At 41.3% G+C, this 20,876-nt stretch overlaps 1 protein-coding gene across 13 annotated transcripts in view; it reads left to right on the top strand.

Moving 5' to 3' along the window:
- Nucleotides 1–533: 533 nt before the first annotated feature.
- LOC115138165 (RAS guanyl-releasing protein 2-like) overlaps nt 534–20,876 on the top strand; it is a 92,115-nt gene continuing 71,772 nt past the window's right edge. For 3 of the 13 annotated variants that reach the window (XR_003864901.2, XR_010465343.1, XR_003864902.2), the window contains exon 1: nt 543–948. The gene's annotated coding sequence lies outside the window, so the exon portion shown is untranslated. Of the gene's footprint in view, nt 949–20,876 lie in introns of all 13 variants that reach the window. The other 10 variants (XR_010465340.1, XM_029674698.2, XM_065025519.1 and 7 more) reach the window with 8 other exon arrangements.

Below are 20,876 nucleotides of genomic sequence, written 5' to 3'. Positions count from 1 at the left end.
TGTCTTTATTGATACTAATAAATAGCCTACTGTTGTAAAATGGATTGATTAACAAGACCACATAAAACATTCTGAATCAGGAGGCTGCTCAATTCTTGGACAACGACATACCACGAACGTTCTCTGTAGTCTCGCAATGTCAGAATGTTCAGAGGATATGCAGCCTAGATGTTTTGCATGTTGAACACTGATATGTCAAACAGACAGTGTGCCTGTGTGTTAGGCTTATATTAACCTAAATTCTTCCCGAAAAAGCGGTAAAATGTAACCCATGTCTACATCTACCTATCAATGTGAAAGACTATTCAAACATATTGCCCAAGAACAAAATAACCAGGCCTATATGCCCCAAATGTATAAATAAATACCGTCATCATTCATGCACATTTATTGGCGGTGGGGTGCTATATACGATGATGCATCGCAAATAGGCTGAACTGTGCGACAGGAGATTGAACTGAACCACTGCAGTGTTAACCTCACAGCACAGCATATTACTTATGTACGGCTCTAGCGATCTCGAGTAAAGAGAGTAAAACCGCAACAGGCATCTATTTTAACTTGGCGCTAAGTGCTGGCAGCTGGCAGTAGTAGTGCGTTGCATAAGCGCATGGGCAGACGTGTATTTGAGACCTGTAGCTGTGGAGCATCAACTCCAACGGATCTCATATCTGGAACTTGTGACTTCATTTTCGCATGATTTACTGCGTCTTTTTGCAAGGACTTGCAAGTGCATGCAATAGGCTTTATCGTTTGGTCTAGATGCTACCCAAAAAACTACACCCGTACGTACAGTTCGATCAATGTGATCTAGACCATAGCCAGCCAACCTACATGGTCTGGTAATTTGTTTATGGAAGGTATCCTGGCGTAGAGGCTGACATTATTTTAGTTTCAGCGCATAACTAGGCAAACATTTCGTGTGATGGGACTCTCCAAACTCTGAAGGTAAGACATATCTGGCTACAACAGAGTGCATGGTTAAGCACTTGTGATGTAATTCATGGTCTGCGATATTAATTTGATAAACCGTTTATGCAGGACTGATTTATCTCGGTTTGGACGGATCTTGGCTTCATTACCTCACTTTTGTCTTTATACCGAATAAGGCGAACTTGTGGAGGGTCATTTCAAGAGGCAAGCTGTGACACTACTTATATTTTGATAGTATGTTATTTTCCAATGGCTCTTTACATGATCTCCAAGTTGCGCAATTACATATGATTTATCCGCATGTGGCGCAAGAGAGGACTACTAGCCTAATCATGTCAACACATACTGTGCTGCATACCTCTTAACAAAACATTGCCCAGGGAGATCATTCAAGATTGACTTTGAAATTGGATGTCTATACATATCCCGAGGACATCTGGGAAATGCCTTCAAAACCAGCCAAGCAACCTGGTCTCAGAGCAATTGGTATTATTCTGTACATAACGCGAACAAAGGCACCCCAATGTAGTGAGTTCGAATCTCATCACTGACTATTTTAAATCATTAGAAACTTTGCACAATACTTAGCATGTTAGCTTCCCCTTTCCCTTTCCCTAACGTTAACCCTTTAATCTAACACCTAAACTTAACCCTAACCCCAATGGAACAATGCAGAGCAGAAGGAGCAATCCAGGTTGTCAAAAACAATTAGAAATTTGTTGTTTGGAGCAACTTCAAAATTAGACGTTTGGGAAATGTGGACAAATGTCTAATTCTGCAGTGAGACTGTGAGAGCTTGTTGCCATTGCCACATGTAAAGTGAGAAAATGAGTGAGCAGTGGCATGTTTCTTCACCTCTAGCAAACCACGCCTCTGTGTTTGCCACAGTAATGCCAGGGTGCGAATATTCTCACATGCCTATTGAGTGAAACAGATGGGCTATATTTGTGTATGAGACAGACCGTGTTATCTTTATACTACTGGTGATGAAGTTACCACTGCTGTTGAATATTTTGGCTGCTCGCTACCCTCTTTGTATCACATGCCAATTAGTGAGATGCATTACCAGCTATTGACATCATGAGATCATTGTTCAACACAAAGAAACACCCTGTATGGTTATTCGTGTGTTTGAATTGCATTGTTTAAAAAAAAGAGAGAATGGTTATGACCTGGTAATATAGCCTACACTAATATCACTCATACGTCATATTCAAGTGCAGAATTAGGTATACAGCCCACTTGCATTAACCATTAGGTCTTATGTTATTCATAGGCACTTTAGAGAGCTGCTCCCCACAACTGATGATGGCAAATAAGTCCCTAAACACGTTGACATAGACAACAAGATCTCATGGTTTGACTTCAGATCCAGACATTTCCCCAAACGTCAAATTTCGTTGTTGTTTATGGGTTGTCACAGTGATCAGTTGAGCCACCTGCTGTTGTCGCCGGGGCATCCCATGGTTCAATTTGGGCGTTAATTCCGAGTAGTTAAAATAAGGGGTAAGGTTTGGACTAGATAAAAAAATAAAATAATAATAATTGTCTAACATTGCAATTGAACACGCGACCCTGTGAGCCAGAGCTTGCGGCTTACGCCCATCCACAATCCCTATCCACAACACCCTAGTACAGAGTTCCCCAACTTGGTCCTCGTGACTCCAAGGAGTGCAACTTTAGTTTTTTCCCCCTTAACACGGGCGTCAAACTCATTCCATGGAAGGCCTAGTGTCTGCAGGTTTTTAGTTTTTCCGTTAATTTAAGACCTAGACAACCAAGTTCTTTACTAAATAGTGACCTTAATTCATCAATCAAGGTAGGAGCTATAATCCATAGACACATGGCCGCCTGGGGAATGAGTTTGACCCAGCTGATTCAACTGATCAAAGCTTGATCATTTGACTATTTTAATCAACTGTGTAGTGTTAGGGCAAAAACCAAAATGTGCACCCCTTGGGGTCCCGAGGACAGAGTTTGGGAAACTTTGCCCTAGCAAAACCCAAGCCTACTTGATGGTAATATCGCTGACCATTGCCCCTAGTGACGGGTTTTGAAGGAATCTCCCGACGACCTCGGAACATGGACGAACGTCCAATTTCGAAGTGACTCTTGGAAAAACCTTTGCTGGATATGAATCAGCTCTGAGTGTTGGGCTACTTTCCAGTCTGTGCACTATGCTTTGTGTGGCTCCGCAGGCGGCACGGGGCGATAAAACAAGTGAGAGGTCAAACCCTTGCTCACTTTGTTTGGGTATCGATCCACTGGCATCATTAACTGGTGTCTGGAGCGCCGGCAGGGGTTGCGGGTGGCCCCGACTCCACCCGGCTCTGTCAGACGCTTTCTTCCAACCGCCCACAGAGCAGCGGGGATTAGGACCAGGCTGGGGTGTTCTGGCCATTGAGTTGGTCTGCAGTGGAGAATCACTGATTTAACCACAGTTTCTATCCCTCCCTGCTAGAATGTTGCCTGTCAGATTTAGGGCTTTGACTTGTAAGTCTGTCTGGAGGTTTTCACTAAAGCTTTTGACATGGCTCAGTTGAGAAACATGGTGGGATGATGGGGGAATGGAGGGGATATACAGTACCAGTCAAAAGTTTGGACATTCATTCAGGGTTTTTCTTTCTTTTTTTTTTTTACTGTTTTCTACATTGTAGAATAATAGTGAGGACATCAAAACTATGAAATGAAACACATGGAATCATGTAGTAACCAAAAAAGTATTAAACAAATTAAAATATATTTGAGATTCTTCAAGGTAGCCCCCTTTGCCTTGATGACAGCTTTGCATTTTCTCAACCAGCTTCTAGAGGTAGTCACCTGGAATGCATTTCAATTAACAGGTGTGCCTTGTTAAGTGAATTTGTGGAATTTCTTTCCTTCTTAATGTGTTTGAGCCAATCAGTCGTTGTGACAAGGTAGGGGTGGTATACAGAAGATAGCCCTATTTGGTACTATACCAAGTCCATATTATGGTAAGAACAGCTCAAATAAGCAAAGAGAAACAACAGTCCATCATTACTTTAAGACATGAAGGTCAGTCAATCTTGAAAAGTTCAAGAACTTTTAATGTTTCTTCAAGTGTAGTCGCCAACACCATTAAGCACTATGTTGAAACTGGCTCTCATGAGGACAGCCACGGGAAAGGAAGAATCCGATTGAATCCTAAATAAATGCTTCACAGAGTTGAAATAACAGACACACTGTTCAGAGGAGACTGCGTGAATCAGGCCTTCATGGTCGAATTGCCGCAAAGAAACCACTACTAAAGGACACCAATAATAAGAAGATGCTTGCTTGTGCCAAGAAACACGAGCAATGGACATTAGACCGGTGGAAATCTGTCGTTTGGTCTGATGAGTCCAAATTTGAGATTTTTGGTTCCATCCGCCTTGTCTTTGTGAGACGCAGAGTAGATGAACAGATTATCTCTGCATGTGTAGTTCCCACCGTGAAGCATGGAGGAGGCGGTGTGATGTGGGGGATGCTTTGCTGGTGACACTGTCAGTGATTTATTTAGAATAAAAGGCACACTTAACCAGCATGGCTACCACATCATTCTGCAGCGATACGCCATCCGCTCTGGTTTGCGCTTAGTGGGACTATCATTTGTTTTTCAACAGGACAATGACTAAAAACACACCTCCGGGCTATTTAAGGGCTATTTAACCAAGAACGAGAGTTATGGTGCTGCATCAGATGACCTGGCCTCCACAATCACCTGACCTTAACCCAATTGAGATGGTTTGGGATGAGTTGGACTGCAGAGTGGAGGAAAATCAGCCAACAAGTGCTCAACATATGTTGGAACTCCTTCAAGAGTGTTGAAAAAGCATTTCAGGTGAAGCTGGTTGAGAGAATGCCAAGAGTGTGCAAAGCTGTCAAGGCAAAGGGTGGTATTTTGATTTGTTGAACACTTCAAAAAAAAAATACTACATGATTCCATATGTGTTATTTTATAGTGTTGACATATTCACTAATATTCTACAATGTAGAAAATGGTTAAAATAAATAAAAACCCTTGAATGAGTAGGCGTGTCCAAATGTTTGACTGGTACTGTATGTATGTGTAGGCCTACAGGTGTTCAGAGGTCAAACCTTTATCTGCTTGTTTTGGTGTGGTTCTGTTCGTTGCATGAAGAGCTGAATGTTGTTGATTAACTTCAGCAATTATTTGAATATTGGGTAACGTGCTGCTTACTGTGCTCTTGCTGCGTATCAGTTACTGATTGAGAGAAATGCACCATCCTGCAAATAATATTGTATCTAGGCATATCCTGCTCGACACACCTTTAGCTACACATACTGTGTAACACGTAAAATACAGTAGTTCTAGCTGATCAATTAGTCAAATCCCAACATAATATCTTAGCGAGTTGATTAATCCATAGGGCAACTATAAAGTCAATGACATAATTATTGCACTGTGATTGTTCAAAGGCCTGCTAGGATGAGTGTCTGTGTCACTGTCTGGATTTGAACCAGGGTCTGCTACATGATTGTTAGCCCTCTGAGCTAAAGCAGGAGCATTAGCTCGGGAGTTACCCACTGCACGAGTGTGATTCACCGACGCACCTCTGTTACATTTGGAGTGAATGAGCCTGTTTTGGTGTTCTACACCTCCGCAGCATGAACAAAGGAAGTCAGCTGAGGTGGGTGTGATACACAGGTAAAAATCTGATCTCTCTCTCTCCACACAGACAGCCTCCAAGCTTTCCTCCATCCTTTCTCCTCAGGCATATTACCCTAGTCCTCTCTTATGTGTACATGCTTGACATTTTCATTCATCTCCAGAAGGCTCCAGGACCAGGGAGCGACCTCACCGACCTGCGGCAACACCGCCATGCCCCAGCGCCTTATTAGGCAGGCTGAGCTTAATTAGATTCTTTGTAAAGGGCTGATTTATGCCCAAGGACTGGGATATGGTTAGAGGAGGGTGAGCGAGATGGAAAAAGAGAAGGGGGGGAGATGTACGGAGGTGATAAAAAAAAAGCAAAAAAAAGCCCAGGAGCGCAAAATAAACCAACAAAGAAAGTAATTACAGGTAGCAGCTTCCCAGACTCATGTAGTCGCATCACTAGGGTACGGTTCACTGCTTCCTCTCCTCTCTACTTCACCCCCTTCTCGTTTTCTCCCTTCCTCGATCTCCTTCTTTCTCTACCTCATGTCTCACTCACTCACACACACACACACACACACACACACATGTTCCTGAGAGGAGAAATAGAGGACCTGTGCAATGTCATCTTGTTAGTGCTCCTTTCACCTTCAAGGGCAAAGATGGAACACCTGGGAGGGAGAAGGGTAAAAGAGGGAGGGAGAAGGGTAAAAGCGTAACGGCTATAGATCAAGCAGTCTTGAATTGAAGGAGCCAGGAGAGACATAGTCAATGAGGTAGGTGGGAGAACATATTAAAATACAGTGGGTGACCCTGTGAAGAAGTCACAATTGTCTGCTTGTACAAGTGCACTGTGTAGAGCCAGTAGTTGCAACAGGTGTGAAGTATACACTTTTCTTGTTTTGAAAGAATTGACAATGCACCTGCAATAGAAAATGTGTTTGTACACAGTTGATAATTTGTGTTTTATCACTGGATTACCTCAGTTTATGTCTACGTGCCCACAAAAACATTCAGACATTTCTGGACAATTTCATGCCAGCGGGAGCTGAAAACATTGTTGTTATCAGGTTGTTCTGGCAATTCTCACAAAGGAACTTCATTGGGAGGAGGGATGTTTAACATGCTTTTTACATTTGTATCACAAACCATTTTTGAGAAGTCATGATGAAATTGGCCATTTTAGGCCCTTTTTAGACCTATACATACCCCAGATAGACTATGATCTGTGAACCGTACATGATACAGACATATTGGTGTCCTTATACTCCTTTATAGGTGAAATGCATATGAATTCAATCTGTTTTTGACAGCATTCCGTTTGATTTAAACAATCGCTTTCCATACGTGTTTGCCCATGGAAGAATGTGAATTTTTGGAGAAGTTCCTTTTTGGACCCGAATACGAAAAACATTCAGGAGATCAAGGTGTTTAACTAATTTGGCATACCCCGCAATGTCATTAGACATCAATGTGTTCATCAAATGGTTTTGATCAAAATCAAATGGTTTTGAGTTTGATACTTAAAAGCTTATAAACAGTATTTTCAAACAATTTTATTTGAAATAAAATTTAAAAATCATAACCTTTTTTTGTGTTGATATTCACAGAACATGTGTGAATATCAAAAATATATAGATAATTGACACAAAAAGGTTGAACCATATTTCAGTTCTGACATGTTGGTGTTGTGCCCTCCATCAGTTGAGACACCATGCTCTTGAATACAGGGTCGGTGTCATTTCAATAATGGAAATAGAATGGACCTATCCCTTCAGAAAACTACAATTTAGCTGATACACCATTGAAATGTAAAAAAAACATATATATTTTTAATTTTATTTTACTACCACAAAGATGACCGCTGGTCCACCCACCATCGATTGTCATCTTAAATGGTCAAGTCTATTCTATCCATTTTATTTCAATAGGTTTCCAGTATAATTTTAAGCAACAGATCTTCCCATTCAAGTTAACATTCTCCGTGTGGCCCCAACCACCTTTGTGGTACCAATTTGAAATTTAAATTGTATTTCCATTTTAGTACATTTATTAGCCAAAACATGACACCCACCCTGTATTCAAGAGCATGTTGTGTCTCAACTAGTGGCGGACACAGCACAAAACCCTTTGATTATTTCAAATGTGGTCAAAGCTACAACATATGCTAATATGAAGAAAAAAATGGGCGTTTATGGTTTTTTTGATAATTGATGTTAAATGTAAGTGTTTTATTTTTTTAAACTTTAATAATTCTTTGGGCAAACCTGTTTGTAAGCTTTTAAATTATATCAAATCTCAACCATTTGTCTTTTCCAGTAATGAAGACATGACTGTCTCATGGTACTGTATGGTGGGGTAGGCAAAAGGGGTCAACTTTGAGCACCTTTTATGTCTTAAATTTTGGCATTCAGGCCCAAAAATCCATTTCTGAGCACTACACTCATTTTTTAAATATTATTATTGTTATACAGTCATGGCCAAAAGTTGAGAATGACACATTAATTTCCACAAAGTTGGCTGCTTCAGTGTCTTTAGATATTTTTGTCAGATGTTTCTATGGAATACTGATGTATAATTACAAGCATTTCATAAGTGTCAGGCTTTAATTGACAATTACATGAAGTTGATGCAGAGTCAATATATGCAGTGTTGACCCTTCTTTTTCAAGACCTTTGCAATCCACCCTGGCATGCTGTCAATTAACTTCTGGGCCACATCCTGACTGATGGCAGCCCATTCTTGTATAATCAATGCTTGGAGTTTGTCAGAATTTGTGGGTTTTTGTTTGTCCACCCGCCTCTTGATGATTGACCACAAGTTCTCAATGGGATTAAGGTCTGGGGAGGTTCCTGGCCATGGACCCAAAATATTGATGTTTTGTTCCCCGAGCCACTAAGTTGTCACTTTTGCCTTATGGCAAGGTGCTCCATCATGCTGGAAAAGGCATTGTTCGTCACCAAACTGTTCCTGGATGGTTGGGAGAAGTTGCTCTCGGAGGATGTGTTGGTACCATTCTTTATTCATGGCTGTGTTCTTAGGCAAAATTGTGAGTGAGCCCACTCCCTTGGCTGAGAAACATCCCCACACCTGAATGGTCTCACGATGCTTTACTGTTGGCATGACACAGGACTGATGGTAGCGCTCACCTTGTCTACTCCGGACAAGCTTTTTTACGGATGCCCCAAACAATCGGAAAGGGGATTCATCAGAGAAAATGACTTTACCCCAGTTCTCAGCAGTCCAATCCCTCTACCTTTTGCAGAATATCAGTCTGTCACTGATGTTTTTCCTGGAGAGAAGTGGCTTCTTTGCTGCCCTTGACACCACTCCACATGTTTCATTGCAGGTAACCACGGTTGACAGAGGAAGAACAATTATTCCAAGCACCACCCTCCTGATTGAGTTTGAATAACAAAGTGATCTCCAGCCTTGTCCTCATCAACACTCACACCTGTGTTAATGAGAGAATCACTGACATGATGTCAGCTGGTCCTGTTGTGGCAGGGCTGAAATGCAGTGGAAATGTTTTTTTGGGGGATTCGGTTAATTTGCATTGCAAAGAGTGACATTGCAATTAATCTGATCACTCTTCATAACATTCTGGAGTATTTGCAAATTGCCATCATACAAACTGAGGTAGCAGACTTTGTGAAAATTAATATTTGTGTCATTCTCAACTTTTGGCCACGACTAATATATTTTTTAATGTTCATTTTAAATGTTTTATTTGTTTTATTTATATATATATATATATATATTTTTTTTTTTGTGAGCTTGGATATATCATCAGGGACCCCCATCATAAAATGTGTTGCCCAAACCGATATTGGTTTGTTGTCTCAGGGCAACAATGTGCTACTGAAACACCAAGGTTTTCTGTAGTACATATGAATAAGGAAAACAAGGAATATATGCATATAAGTTATATAAGTTATAATTACAACCAACACCACCTCCTGTATAAATGTTTCATATAAACCAAATGACTGTGTGGAGGGGTTAGCCTATATATGTGTGTGTGTGTTTCACTGTGTTTGTGGGTTATTGTTTGAATCAGTGTTTCTCTTTTTTTGACAAAGCACACTCTCTTATTTCCAATTCTGTGTGGAACCTCCGGAAGCAGTTTCTGGTGGACATCACATTTCTGGTACTTGGCTTTTGGTGTACCTGTGCACCCTGGTACCTTGCATCTCCCCTTCTTTTCAGCCATAATCATCCAGTGGGCTGTGGCATCCAGGCGAATTGCAGCAGCGGGTCCTTTTCTCCTCTTCTCATACTCGCTCTTAATTGTGGAACTGGGATGACCTTTCTTGCACTCCAGACTCTTTCCACTTTTGCATAGGCCTTCAGCGATGTATGACTTGAAGGTACACCGATTTTAATTTTATTTGATTTGTTCCTTCTTTCTCATGCCAGTGCCTTAACAATCTCTTTGGGAGAGCAGCTCGGTGGTCACGATGATCATGTCCAGGAAGTGGAACACCAGCTGGTGGTACCACTTCTTTGATCTGATTTTGTTCTGGTACAGTGCAATCAGTTAGTCAAGTAGATCCACCCCACCCATATTCTTGTTGTATTCTTTCACCACAGCAGGGCAGGGGACTTTGGTGATCATCTTTCGCTTGCGATCCCACATGTCAACCTCAGGGATTTTTTTGTTGTTGATGACCTCCCATCTATTCAGTATCATGGTGTCAGCTACTTGGGACACTCTGCAGGCTTTGTTCCAAAACATGCAGGTGCCTGGTAAACCAAACAATGACATGTACATAAAATGTATCATACTTTCAGAATTAGCAGGGAGCCCACTCTGGATATTTGATGTATTTCTACAGTATATTGTTCCTAACAATATGTCTTAATATGAACAAAAAGGTTAGTTATGAGATTAAAGGCCCAGTGCAGTCAAATGTGATTTCCTTGTTTTTATATATATTTCCACACTGAGGTTGGAATAATACCAGATCTCAGTCTGTTGGCATGTGATAATTATGATAATGCCATTTTAGTGTATGAGCTGTTCTGAAATTCCAGCCTGTTTTGGTGGGATAGACTTTTTGCCTGCCTGGTGACATCACCAGGTGGTAAATGAGTTAATAGACCAATAAGAGTTCCAGACCTCTCTGCCAGTAACTTCTAGTTTCTCCCTACACCCTTCCAGACAATCCTAGCAAAATTCTAGCTGCCATGTCTGTCGGCGCCATACTCTTGGTGTCATTATACTCTTCATAGTGTGTTCTAACATTTTTAGAACACACTATAAGGAGTATAATGACACCAAGATGTTGCATGTATCATATACGGTTCACAGATCATAGGGTCTTATATGAGGCATGTATAGGTCTAAAATGGTCACTTTTATCATGATGATACAATTTTAAAAAATGGTTTGTGATACAAATGTAAATATCTTTCCTCCAAAATGAAGTTTCCATGTGAAAATGGTCAGAACAATCGGATATTTTCCGCTGGCGTGGATTCGCCATTCTATTGCTTAGTGTTGCTCTAATAACTATACTGAACAAAAATATAAATGCAAAGTTTTGGTCCCATGTTTCATGAGCTGAAATAAAAGATCCCAAACATTTTTCATACTCAAATTTTTTTCTCTCCAATTTTGTGCACAAATTTGTTTACATCCCTGTTAGTGAGCATTTGTCCTTTCCCAATATAATCCATCCACCTGACAGGTGTGCTATATCAAGAAACTGATTAAACAGCATGATCATTACACAGGTGCACCTTGTGTTGGGGACAATAAAAGGCCACTCTAAAATGTGCAGTTTTGTCACACAATGCCACAGGTGTCTCAAGTTTTGAGGGGGCATGCAATTGGCATGCTGACTGCAGGAATATCCAGCAGAGCAGTTGCAGAACATTTAATGTACATTTCTCTACCATAAGCCACCTCCAATGTTTTAGCTAATTTAGATCAATGGTCATTTTGAATGCACAGAGATACCGTGATGATATCCTGAGGTTCATTGTTGTGCCATCCATCCATCACCTCATGTTTCAGCATGATAATGCATGGCCCCATGTCGCAAGGATTTGTACACAATTCCTGGAAGCTGAAAATGCCCTAGTTTTTCCATGGCCTGCATGCTCACATGTCACCCATTTAGGTATTTGTTTTGGATCCCCATTAGCTTTTGCAAAAGCAGCAGCTACTCTTCCTTGGGTCACCACAGAACATGAATCAAGGACAGCGCTACATAAATTAAAAAAGGCGCACACAGCCTACATATCAATACCAATACATAAACACAAACTAGCTAGGTCAAATAGGGAAGAGGCGTTGTGCCGTGAGGTGTTTATTTTTTTAACCAGGTTTGCTGTTTATTTGAGCAATATGAGATGGAAGGAAGTTCCATGCAATAATGGTTCTGTATAATACTGTACACTTTCTTGAATTTGTTCTGGATTTTGGGACTGTGAAAAGACCCCTGGTGGCATGTCTGGTGCGGTAAGTGTGTGTGTGTCAGAGCTGTGTGTGTGTGTATGTTGACTATGGAAACAATTTGGGATTTTTCAACACATTGTTTCTTATAAAAAGAAGCCAAGAGAGACTGGCATGCATAGTATTTATATCAGCCCTCTGATTTCAATGAAGAGCAAGACGTCTGGGCCAGCTGCAGCTAAACTAGGTCTTTCCTTGCAGGACTTGCTTTTTGGAATGTGGGCTCAAAATCATCTCTTTATTACGGTCAGACCTCTCCCCATATTTACAACCGTTGTACCTATATGTTTTGACCATGACAGTTTACAGTAACAAGTAATTTAATCTCCTCAACTTGTTCAACAGCCAGATTCAGCTGAGGTCTAGAACTTACGGAATGAATTGTACCAAATACAATGCTCTTAGTTTTAGGGATGTTCAGTACCAGTTTATTACTGCCATTCCAAAACAGACTGCAACTCTTTAAGGGTTTCAGTGACTTCATTAGCTGTGGTTGCTGATGCGTATATGGTTGAATCATCAGCATACATGGACACACATGCTTTGTTTAATGCCAGTGGCAGGTCATTGGTAAAAATAGAAAAGACTACCGGGCCGAGAGAGCTGCCCTGCGGTACACCACACTTTACATGTTTACAATTAGAGAAGCTTCCATTAAAGAATGCCATATTGTGGATTCAGAGCTGAGGCTGAAAAGCCTAATCACATATGTTTTTTTCAGCAGCAGGTTATTGTCAGTAATATCAAAGGATGCACTGAAACCTAACAGTACAGCTCCCACAATCTTATCCATTTCTTTCAACCAATCATCAGTCATTTGTTTGAGTGTCCTTCTCTATAAGCATGCTGAAAGTCTGATAATTTGTATACAGAGAAATAGTATTGTATTTGGTCAAACACTCTTGGGTAGCGGAATTACTTTGGCTTCCTTCCAGGCCTGAGGACAAATACTTTCCTCTAGGCTTAGATTAAATATAGCGGAATTACTTTGGCTTCCTCCAGGCCTGAGGACAAATACTTTCCTCTAGGCTTAGATTAAATATATGACGGATAGCAGTGGCTATAGTCAGCTACCATCCTCAGTAGCTTTCCATCTAAGTTGATCATTAACATTTTTTCCACCTCTCCCAAACTAACTTTATAAAATTCAAACTTGCAATGCTTTTCTTTTTGAGCATGTTTGAGATGCTCTTGATCCATGTGTATGACAGCGTGTTCTAGTTCCTGCCAATATCCAACAACAGACATCGATTAGGAGTGGGTCAACAGGCCACAATCAACAGCCTGATCACCTCTATGCATAGGAGATGTGTCGTTGCTGCACACCAGATACTGACAGGTTTTCTGATCCACACCCTTACTTTTTTGTTTGTTGGTATTTGTGACCAACAGATGCATATCTGTATTCCCAGTCATGTGAAAACCCATAGATTAGGGCCTAATTAATTTATTTCAATTGACTGATTTCCTTTTATATGAACTCAGTAAAATGTTGCATTTCTATTTTTGTTCCGTGTAGATACAACTGTAGTGTTTTCAGAGCCTATGTTATCCTTATGCCCAATGTCACAGTAGTGCATACAGACATTGTACTAAAACAGGAAGTGTGGGGGGGATGAGAGAATGTTCCCACACCTCTGGTTGGGGACTTAATTGCTGTTTAGGAGGTAACACTTAAACAGGAACTTACTCTGTTACACTATACATATAATTAATTGGCTGCTTTGTTGGTATGATACTATTATTACTTGGGTTGGCTTTTAAACAAGACATTGCTCATAGTGACTATAGAAAAGGGAAGTATGGGTGAATTTGATACTGGACATGGTGATGAGAGAATGTCAATGGATCTCCACACCTTGGTTCAAACAGTATTTGTCATCTTCCAAATAGTTCTGCGGGACTTAATTGAGCTTGCCTGGGCGTAAATGTAACCAACGGAGTAGTATTAAAAGGGCACACTCCACCCACCTGGACTGGCACTCCAGCGGACTAAACCAAACAAACACTCAAAAGTACTTAAAAGAAAACAAATACTATTTTTAACCCAGATCTGGTACCTCATTACATAGTGACTGTGCTGAACACCCTGGTATGGTGTTTTGAATGAGGATGTCCTCCTGGGCTAGTCAAGCCTTATCTGTCTACAGTTGGTGTATTATACTTGCTAGGGCGGACCTGGTGGTGTCCTCTGCCCACAGGGTAAAGAGAGACCATATTTGCATCATGGGAAGTTGAATGATGGCTGGCAGAGAGTCCCTTGTTAGCCTCAGGGACCATGACAGCCCATCAACAACAGGAAGTTAATTTTGAAACTCTCTGGGAAGACGCTGGGCGGTGCAGCCAACGGGTTTCTCCAATCGCGCAGACAGAAACAAACATCTTTCTGGTAAGAAGAGCGGCGGGGCGTATGCCTCATGACTCTGTCAGCACTGCAAATGTAGGAGATCTAGAGAGACGGCAGAGAGAAATTATAGAAAAACAAGTGTCTCGGCAGGTGCCTTGTGGGTTGTGAGTTACCGTAACCAGGGCGAGACGTGACATTCCTGAGTTGATCTGTCACTCTTGTCTCGGGGCACGTTTTCTTGTCTCACACATCTTTCAGCATGGATAGAGAAGAACACTACATGTGAGAGAATGTGTTAACCGTACTGTCTTTACTCACTAGGTGGTTTGAATGACGAGTATGGAGAGCAGTCATCAATGGAGAAGGACAAACATTTTAACTCATTGTTCACGTAATCCTTTACCACACACACACACTCGCACAGAGCTAGTTTTGGTAAAGGACAGAAGTTGAACAGGAAGTATCTGTAGAAAGGCAATGAAAACAGTCAGGCTTTCATATCACAATGCCTGCCATAATATACCCTGAACAAAAATATAAACACAACATGTAAAGTGTTGGTCCCGTGTTTCATGAGCTGAAATAAAAGATCCCAGACATGTTCCATATGCACAAAAAACATATTTCTCTAAAAATGTTGTTTACATCCTTGTTAGTGAGCATTTCTCCTTTGCCAAGATAAAACACCTGCCAGGTGTTGTATGTGTAGAAGTTGATTAAACAGCATCATCATTACACAGGTGCACCTTATGTTGGGGACAATAAAAGGCCACTCTAAAATGTGCAGTTTTGTCACACAACACAATGCCACAGATGTCTCAAATTTTGAGGGAGCATGCAGTTGGCATGCTGACTGCAGGAATGTTCACCAGAGCTGTTGCCAGAGCATTTGATATACATTTTTCTTCCATAAGCTGCCTCCGTGGTTTTAGAGAATTTGGCAGTACGTCGAACTGGCCTCGCAACCACAAACCATGTGTAACCAGCACATGACCTCCACATCTGTAAATAAATTTGTGCACAAAATTTGAGAAGCTTTTTGTGCATATTACATTTCTGGGATAAAAAATATATAAAAATGAAACATCACTATACATGTTGCATTTTTTAAATATTTATTTTTGTTCAGTGTAGTTTTCTACTTCAACAGAACAACCATTGATTTCAAAATTAAACAAACCATAACTCTATACACAAGGACTACTTTGAACAATTTACACATGTCAAACATTTGCTGGCAGAGCTGTGCAGATGATAAGTTTGGTAACTGAATTAGAATAGTTTTCAAAGATGTCTGTAGAAAGTTTAGGGTGTCAGCGACGATGACACCTTGAGTTTGAAAAAAATATATACAAAAATTGGTTATTGAACTACAGTAGGTGACGTGTATTTACAGTTGAAGTCGGAAGTTTACATACACTTAGGTTGGAGTCATTAACTTGTTTTTCAACCACTCCACAGGTTTCTTGTTAACAAACTATAGTTTTAGCAAGTCGGTTAGGACATCTACTTTGTGCATGACACAAGTAATTTTTTCCAACAATTGTTTACAGACAGATTATTTCACTTATTATTCACTGTATCACAATTCCAGTGGGTCAGAAGTTGACATACACTAAATTGACTGTGCCTTTTAAACCGCTTGGAAAATTCCAGAAAATGATGTCATGGCTTTAGAAGCTTCTGAAAGGCTAATTGACATCATTTGAGTCAATTGGAGGTGCACCTGTGGATGTATTTCAAGGCCTGCCTTCAAACTCAGTGCCTCTTTGCTTGACATCATGGGAAAATCAAAGAAATCAGCCAAGACCTCAGAAAAAGAATTGTGGACCTCCAAGTCTGGTTCATCCTTGGGAGCAATTTCCAAACGCCTGAAGGTACCACGTTCATCTGTACAAACAATAGTATGCAAGTATAAACACCATGGGACCACGCAGCCGTAATACCACTCGGGAAGGAGACTCGTTCTGTCTCCTAGAGATGAATGTCCTTTGGTGCAAATCAATCCCAGAATTACAGCAAAAGACCTTGTGAAGATGCTGGAGGAAACCGGTACAAAAGATTCTATATCCACAATAAAACAAATCCTATATCGACAACCTGAAAGGCAGCTCAGAATAGAAGAAGCCAGTGCTCCAAAACCGCCATAAAAAAGCCAGACTACGGTTTGCAACTGCACATGGGGACAAAGAATGTATTTTTGGGGGGAAATGTCCACTGGTCTGATGAAACAAAAATACAACTGTTTGGCCATAATGACCATCGTTATGTTTGGAGGAAAAAGGGGGAAGCTTGCAAGTTGAGGAACACCATCCCAACTGTGACGCACGGGGGTGGCAGCATCATGTTGTGGGGGTGCTGGCGCATTTCGCAAAATAGATGGCATCATGAGGGAGGAACATTGTGGATAGATTGAAACAACATCTCAAGACATCAGTCAGAAAGTTCAAGCTTGGTCTTCCAAATGGACAATGACCCCAAGCACACTTCCAAAGTTGTGGCAAAATGGATTAAGGGCAACAAAGTCTAGGTATTGGAGTGGCCATAAACAAAGCCCTGACCTCAATCATATAGAACATTTGTGGACTGAACTGAAAAAGCGTGTGCGAGTAAGGAGGCCTAAAAAGCTGACTTAGTTACACCAGCTCTGTCAGCAGGAATGGGCCAAAATTCTCCCAACTTATTGTGGAAGGCTACCGGAAACATTTGACCCAAGTTAAACAATTTGAAGGCAACGCTACCAAATACACTATTAGTATGTGAACTTCTGACCCACTGGGCATAACATTTTTTTTAAAGATGAAATATTATCACTCTACTATTATTCTGACATTTCACATTCTTAAAATAAAGTGGTGATACTGACCTAAGATGGAATTTTTACTAAGAATAAATGTCAGGAATTGTTAAACTGAGTTTAAAAAAAATCTATTTGGCTAAGGTGTAAGTAAACTTCCGACTTCAACTATCTATCTACTTCAACTGTACATCCGGGTAAAGGATTTACGGTAACGGAATTACATTCATGGGTCCCACATCTGCACACACTTCAATGGGGCAGAAGTCCATGAGTAGTTGTGATTTCTGGATGGCCAATAGCTACCAACAATGACAAGAAACTGCCACGTGGGTAATTGTAAGTGACTCATTTCAGCTAGTTCCATCTTGTTCTTGATACCATGTCTTGTTTTGACTGATTCATGTCGATGCTAAAATTCGCTAGCTAGCTAACCAAAAATGTAACTATGTATTTGAGAGACAAGTACTCATTGTGCAAATGTATTTTTGCTTTCAATTAACATTGGAGAAGAAATATAGTTTTATGTTGTCAACAATCATAGCCAACCCTGCTTGTTTTGCCCCATAGTTGCAACAGGCCTACAAGCCTTTGGCTGCAATAGGCTGAGAGAAGATGGACTGTCTGAGCACTGATGTAGGGAATGTGTGTTCCTGGTGTAATTCGGGCAGTTGTTGTTGCCATCCTGTACCTGTCCCGCAGGTGTGATGTTCGGATGTACCGAACCTGTGCAGGTGTTGTTACACGTGTCTGCCACTGCAGAGGACGATCAGCTGTCCATCCTGTCTCCCTGTAGCGCTGTCTTGGGCGTTTCACAGTACGGCATGCCTCCTTGCAGCATGCCTAAGGCTAGTTCACGCAGATGAGTAGGGACCGTGGGCATCTTTCTTTTGGTGTTTTTCAGAGTCTGTAGAAAGGCCTCTTAGTGTCCTAAATTTTCATAACTGTGACCTTAATTGCCTACCGCCTGTAAGCTGTTAGTGTCTTAACAAACATTCTACATGTGGATGTTCATTAATTGTTTAGCGTTCATTGAACAAGCATGGGAAACAGTGTTTAAACCCTTTTACAATGAAGATCTGGGAAGTTATTTGGATGTTTACAAATTATCTTTGAAAGACAGGGTCCTGAAAAAGGGACAATTTGTTTTTTTTTGCTGAGTTTATAACAAAAAAACATATACAAATTTAAAAAACTGCATCTCTGCTCAACCTGGCAAGAGTGGCTTAAAGGGTGTTTAGCATCCCCAGTGGCTCTGCAAATGCAGGGAGGATATTCTCCACTGCTGGCATGCTCTCCAGTCACCAACGCATGAGCGTGAAGCCACAGAGTCTGACCAAAGTTGTGTTTCTAAAAATTAATTCAAAAGGCGCTGTAGACTGAGCCTAAAGGTATTTTTCATTTAATTGTAAGTAAGTTGTAGCCTATATGCACAGTTTAGACTGTAATGATTTAATACAATGAAGTGCTTAAATGTGCGCTTTATGTCCCTACCAGCCTATTGTGTTGCACTCGCAAATGCTTCATAATGGATTCCGTTGTAGGCTATAGCCTTGAAATAATATAGTCTAAATATTACATTTTCATTCCTTCTTAGGCTCCCTGTCTGGCTACTGACCTGTTTAGTGTTTTTATGCAGTTTAATATGACATGTAGCCTATATTTTAAGTGACAAGAGCTTCTTACATTTAACTTTTCATGTTAAGTAAAACGTATTTTAATACGGACAGAACCTGTGGCTAGGGTAGGATTCTAGGCTAACCTGGACTAGCTCCTCTGTCCAAGATCGTCGGGAACATTCAGAGGTGAAGGGGGCTATGGAGCCATTATCCTGGCAGCGCTTGTGGAAGGGTGGGTAGGCAGAATCATCGCTGCTGGGTTTGGAGGCGACCTCGTGGTTTGCTGCTGCTCGTCGCTCTCCTTCTCTTTTTTTGGTTTTGTTTGGGTACTTTGGTGAAGCCAATTTTCTGAGATCCATCGTGGCAGTAGAAAATTAGCTGGTTCAAGCTAGCTAAATAGTCTAAGGCTAACACTAAGCTTCTTAGCGAGCTGTAAAAAGCATAACTAAACTCTTTAGTGGTGGCGAGTGAGGCAGACCTGAGTGAAGCAGCGTCAATGGTAAACTTGACCTAGCGTGTCACGTTATTCAGTTAACCTACCACAGGTGTTTTTTCCCCCCCTGTTTATTAAACCCAAAGGAGTTGTACACAACCACCATAGTGGCTTACCATAGCCCCCCTACACACATGGGGTACCCTCTGTCCATGGTGCTGAGATGGCGCAGTGGCGTTACATTTTGCGCAAATTTGTCACTCAATCATTTCAGCTTTTTGTTGTTGCTATTTTTATACAGGCACATAAAACTGAGGCTGCAAAAGTGTCAACTGAGGGGCTAAGCCCCCTTTTGCCCCCTCGTGGAACCAGGCCCGAGATCACAGAACGTGTAATGGCCCTTGTCTACAGCGATTGTGAGCACCGTTTCTCAGGCGAATGTGGACAGGAGTGATTTATACATGCAGTTAAGAGTGGGACAAATTCTTGTCATTGACTGGGATGGGAGTGGGTTTCAAGGGTTGATAAACTGTTGTTCCTGGAGTTGATTTCAGTGCCAGCGTGTAGGAGGATGTTGACGCAGCCCCCTGAGGTGGCCAGGTTGAGAGGCGTGTAGTCTGAAATGTTATGGTGCTCCTTGTTGGCCCCGCACAGCAGTAACGGCTTTACCAGTTGGAAGGAATGGACCAGAGGTTAGTCAATCCACACAACACCGTTGGGGAATTTCCACTATGGACATACCTCGGTGTTTTATCAAAAAGGCAACAAGTCACTGATGTGGTGTTGAGAGAAGAATGTGTTTTAATGAAAAGCAGCCCCTCTTGTCTTCCTACAGAGCAGGCCAGGGAGAGGTGTGCTTTTGGTTCTCTCGGACTGGGATTCGATGTCCCCTCCTTTATCCAGCAGGATCTCCACCACGCCAATATGACCCAATGTAGCAGCTGGATCAGCTGGGGACAGACAGTTAGATTACCCTCCAACACCAACATACACAGACTCCCACTTCTACACACATTATCAAGTTCCCTGAAAAATGTACATAAAAATATAGCTGCTGTACGTGGTATGACGTATGTGCATCAATATCCACTAGGCTTGGGCTGTATACCGGGATATTTGACAGTGCCGTCGGTCTGGTTTTTCAGTACTGTTAGAACTGTTTGTTCTCTCTTATATTCTAAACAGTATTTTTTTATGTGCGCTGTTTGCTAAATAACATCACAACAATGCGAACGAAGTGAGGTGATCAAATGACACTTCTCTTGACAGGAGGACGGGAATGGGGGTGGTTCATAGAGCTTGCAAACTTTTGCAGCGATAACGCGTGACCTCTTCCATCTTTTTAGTTAGAGAAGAGAGACAGGTGAAAATGGCCGATCTGGTGTCGGGGGAAAAAAATGGCACTCCCCCTATTTGGAGACATTTCAGCTTTAGTTTCAACGATAAAGGGAAACCCAAGGATTTAATTGAGGTAATATGCAAGATTTGCTTGAGTGCTAGAACAGCAAAGGAAGGCAATACACAAAGTCACAAAAGCGATTAACCTCTTGCTTCTACCCGGGACGCTTGCGTCCCATCTAGAGCTCTGGAAATGCAAATGCGCTACGCTAAATGCTAATAGTATTAGTTAAAACTCAAACGTTCATTAAAATACACATGCAGGGTA

This window comes from Oncorhynchus nerka, linkage group LG12 (assembly GCF_034236695.1).
Source record: "Oncorhynchus nerka isolate Pitt River linkage group LG12, Oner_Uvic_2.0, whole genome shotgun sequence".
NCBI classification, from domain to species: Eukaryota; Metazoa; Chordata; class Actinopteri; order Salmoniformes; family Salmonidae; genus Oncorhynchus; species Oncorhynchus nerka.
Note: the sequence above shows the minus strand (reverse complement) of the source record. Positions and strands in the feature narration are given on the sequence as shown.